Here is a 5,000-nt window from a genome sequence, read left to right on the forward strand (position 1 = left end):
TGAGAAGCATTATAGCTACTCTAGAAATGGGCTAGGGCCTATGACTACACAGCATTAGCAAAAGTCAGAGAAGGCATGTGCGGCTAAAGTGATTATGCAGGTTCCACCGAGATTTGAACTCGGATCGCTGGATTCAGAGTGCTAACCTTAACACCATGGAACCACACACTGAGTTAAAAGCAGCCTAAAAGGAGGGAGCAATATACCTAGAAAAGTTGTACTGGAGAAAAGATTGTCGTCCAAAAGGCACTAGATAGTTTCCACACTCTGACCCCTTTCCATCACTTCAGCAAACATTTAATCTAAAGGATTCCATCTGTGCCTTAATGACTATACAGCATTAGCAAAAGTCAGAGAAGGCATGTGCGGCTAAAGTGATTATGCAGGTTCCACCGAGATTTAAACTCGGATTTCTGGTTTCAAAGTCCAGAGTGCTAACCATTACACCATGGAACCACACACAGCGTTAAAAGCAGCCTAAAAGGAGGGAGCAATATACCTAGAAAAGTTGTACTGGAGAAAAGATTGTCGTCCAAAAGGCACTAGATAGTTTCCACACTGACCCCTTTCCATCACTTCAGCAAACATTTAATCTAAAGGATTCCATCTGTGCCTTATGGAAAATTTCCAAAGGGACACATTTGTTGAAAGTTACGTATTTGGCAGGCTTTTTTTGACTCCCACGGATCAAGAAGATCAGCAAAAGATATTGTAGCTGGCAGTATTTGAACCTGCGTGACAAACGCAGTGGAAAGCTTGCCGTGCAAAAAGCACTCAATATTTACTCCACTTTGAACACATTACTGTTTCCGTGACTTGCAAAAACCAACACCAAGCCAAATACTTGTTAATATTCCCGGTTTACATAGAAGAGCAGCAAATATTGACGTAGTCGGCAGGATGTGAACCTGCGCGGGGAGAACCCCAATGGATTTCTAGTCCATCACCTTAACCACTCGGCCACGACTACACATGAGAAGCATTATAGCTACTCTAGAAATGGGCTTGGGCCTATGACAATACAGCATTAGCAAAAGTCAGAGAAGGAATGTGCGGCTAAAGTGATTATGCAGGTTCCACCAAGATTTGAACTCGGATCGCTGGATTCAAAGTCCAGAGTGCTAACCATTACACCATGGAACCACACACTGAGTTAAAAGCAGCCTAAAAGGAGGGAGCAATATACCTAGAAAAGTTGTACTGGAGAAAAGATTGTCGTCCAAAAGGCACTAGATAGTTTACACACTCTGACCCCTTTCCATCACTTCAGCAAACATTTAATCTAAAGGATTCCATCTGTGCCTTAATGACTAAACAGCATTAGCAAAAGTCAGAGAAGGCATGTACGGCTAAAGTGATTATGCAGGTTCCACCGAGATTTAAACTCAGATTGCTGGTTTCAAAGTCCAGAGTGCTAACCATTACACCATGGAACCACACACAGCGTTAAAAGCAGCCTAAAAGGAGGGAGCAATATACCTAGAAAAGTTGTACTGGAGAAAAGATTGTCGTCCAAAAGGCACTAGATAGTTTCCACACTCTGACCCCTTTCCATCACTTCAGCAAACATTTAATCTAAAGGATTCCATCTGTGCCTTAAGGAAAATTTCCAAAGGGACACATTTGTTGAAAGTTACGTATTTGGCAGGCATTTTTTGACTCCCATGGATCAAGAAGATCAGCAAAAGACATTTTAGCCGGCAGTATTTGAACCTGCGTGACAAACGCAGTGGAAAGCTTGCCGTGCAAAAAGCACTCAATATTTACTACACTTTGAACACATTACTGTTTCCGTGACTTGCAAAAACCAACACCAAGCCACATACTTGTTAATATTCCCGGTTTACATAGAAGAGCAGCAAATATTGACGTAGTCGGCAGGATGTAAACCTGCGCAGGGAGACCCCAATGGATTTCTAGTCCATCGCCTTAACCACTCGGCCACGACTACACATGAGAAGCATTATAGCTACTCTAGAAATGGGCTAGGGCCTATGACTACACAGCATTAGCAAAAGTCAGAGAAGGCATGTGCGGCTAAAGTGATTATGCAGGTTCCACCGAGATTTGAACTCGGATCGCTGGATTCAGAGTGCTAACCTTAACACCATGGAACCACACACTGAGTTAAAAGCAGCCTAAAAGGAGGGAGCAATATACCTAGAAAAGTTGTACTGGAGAAAAGATTGTCGTCCAAAAGGCACTAGATAGTTTCCACACTCTGACCCCTTTCCATCACTTCAGCAAACATTTAATCTAAAGGATTCCATCTGTGCCTTAATGACTATACAGCATTAGCAAAAGTCAGAGAAGGCATGTGCGGCTAAAGTGATTATGCAGGTTCCACCGAGATTTAAACTCGGATTTCTGGTTTCAAAGTCCAGAGTGCTAACCATTACACCATGGAACCACACACAGCGTTAAAAGCAGCCTAAAAGGAGGGAGCAATATACCTAGAAAAGTTGTACTGGAGAAAAGATTGTCGTCCAAAAGGCACTAGATAGTTTCCACACTCTGACCCCTTTCCATCACTTCAGCAAACATTTAATCTAAAGGATTCCATCTGTGCCTTAAGGAAAATTTCCAAAGGGACACATTTGTTGAAAGTTACGTATTTGGCAGGCTTTTTTTGACTCCCACGGATCAAGAAGATCAGCAAAAGAAATTGTAGCTGGCAGTATTTGCACCTGCGTGACAAACGCAGTGGAAAGCTTGCCGTGCAAAAAGCACTCAATATTCACTCCACTTTGAACACATTACTGTTTCCGTGACTTGCAAAAGCCAACACCAAGCCACATACTTGTTAATAATCCCGGTTTACTTAGAAGAGCAGCAAAAATTAAAGTAGTCGGCAGGATTTGAACCTGCGCGGGGAGACGCCAATGGATTTCTAGTCCATCGCCTTAACTTTTCGGCCACGACTACACATGAGAAGCATTATAGCTACTCTAGAAAAGGGCTGGGGCCTATGACTACACAGCATTAGCAAAAGTCAGAGAAGGCATGTGCGGCTAAAGTGATTATGCAGGTTCCACCGAGATTTGAGTGCTAACCATTACACCATGGAACCACACACTGAGTTAAAATCAGCCTAAAAGGAGGGAGCAATATACCTAGAAAAGTTGTACTGGAGAAAAGATTGTCGTCCAAAAGGCACTAGATAGTTTCCACACTCTGACCCCTTTCCATCACTTCAGCAAACATTTAATCTAAAGGATTCCATCTGTGCCTTATGGAAAATTTCCAAAGGGACACATTTGTTGAAAGTTACGTATTTGGCAGGCTTTTTTTTGACTCCCACGGATCAAGAAGATCAGCAAAAGAAATTGTAGCTGGCAGTATTTGAACCTGCGTGACAAACGCAGTGGAAAGCTTGCCGTGCAAAAAGCACTCAATATTTACTCCACTTTGAACACATTACTGTTTCCGTGACTTGCAAAAACCAACACCAAGCCACATACTTGTTAATATTCCCGGTTTACATAGAAGAGCAGCAAATATTAACGTAGTCGGCTCGATTTGAACCTGCGTGGGGAGACCCCAATGGATTTCTAGTCCATCACCTTAACCACTCGGCCACGACTACACATGAGAAGCATTATAGCTACTCTAGAAATGGGCTTGGGCCTATGACTATACAGCATTAGCAAAAGTCAGAGAAGGAATGTGCGGCTAAAGTGATTATGCAGGTTCCACCGAGATTTAAACTCGGATTGCTGGATTCAAAGTCCAGAGTGCTAACCATTACACCATGGAACCACACACTGAGTTAAAAGCAGTAAAAAAGGAGGGAGCAATATACCTTGAAAAGTTGTACTGGAGAAAAGATTGTCGTCCAAAAGGCACTAGATAGTTTCCACACTGACCCCTTTCCATCACTTCAGCAAACATTTAATCTAAAGGATTCCATCTGTGCCTTATGGGAAATTTCCAAAGGGACACATTTGTTGAAAGTTACGTATTTGGCAGGCTTTTTTTGACTCCCACGGATCAAGAAGATCAGCAAAAGAAATTGTAGCTGGCAGTATTTGAACCTGCGTGACAAACGCAGTGGAAAGCTTGCCGTGCAAAAAGCACTCAATATTTACTCCACTTTGAACACATTACTGTTTCCGTGACTTGCAAAAACCAACACCAAGCCAAATACTTGTTAATATTCCCGGTTTACATAGAAGAGCAGCAAATATTGACGTAGTCGGCAGGATGTGAACCTGCGCGGGGAGAACCCCAATGGATTTCTAGTCCATCACCTTAACCACTCGGCCACGACTACACATGAGAAGCATTATAGCTACTCTAGAAATGGGCTTGGGCCTATGACAATACAGCATTAGCAAAAGTCAGAGAAGGAATGTGCGGCTAAAGTGATTATGCAGGTTCCACCAAGATTTGAACTCGGATCGCTGGATTCAAAGTCCAGAGTGCTAACCATTACACCATGGAACCACACACTGAGTTAAAAGCAGCCTAAAAGGAGGGAGCAATATACCTAGAAAAGTTGTACTGGAGAAAAGATTGTCGTCCAAAAGGCACTAGATAGTTTACACACTCTGACCCCTTTCCATCACTTCAGCAAACATTTAATCTAAAGGATTCCATCTGTGCCTTAATGACTAAACAGCATTAGCAAAAGTCAGAGAAGGCATGTACGGCTAAAGTGATTATGCAGGTTCCACCGAGATTTAAACTCAGATTGCTGGTTTCAAAGTCCAGAGTGCTAACCATTACACCATGGAACCACACACAGCGTTAAAAGCAGCCTAAAAGGAGGGAGCAATATACCTAGAAAAGTTGTACTGGAGAAAAGATTGTCGTCCAAAAGGCACTAGATAGTTTCCACACTCTGACCCCTTTCCATCACTTCAGCAAACATTTAATCTAAAGGATTCCATCTGTGCCTTAAGGAAAATTTCCAAAGGGACACATTTGTTGAAAGTTACGTATTTGGCAGGCATTTTTTGACTCCCATGGATCAAGAAGATCAGCAAAAGACATTTTAG

The sequence above is a fragment of the Eleutherodactylus coqui genome, chromosome 11 (assembly GCF_035609145.1).
Source record: "Eleutherodactylus coqui strain aEleCoq1 chromosome 11, aEleCoq1.hap1, whole genome shotgun sequence".
In the NCBI taxonomy this organism is placed as follows: domain Eukaryota; kingdom Metazoa; phylum Chordata; class Amphibia; order Anura; family Eleutherodactylidae; genus Eleutherodactylus; species Eleutherodactylus coqui.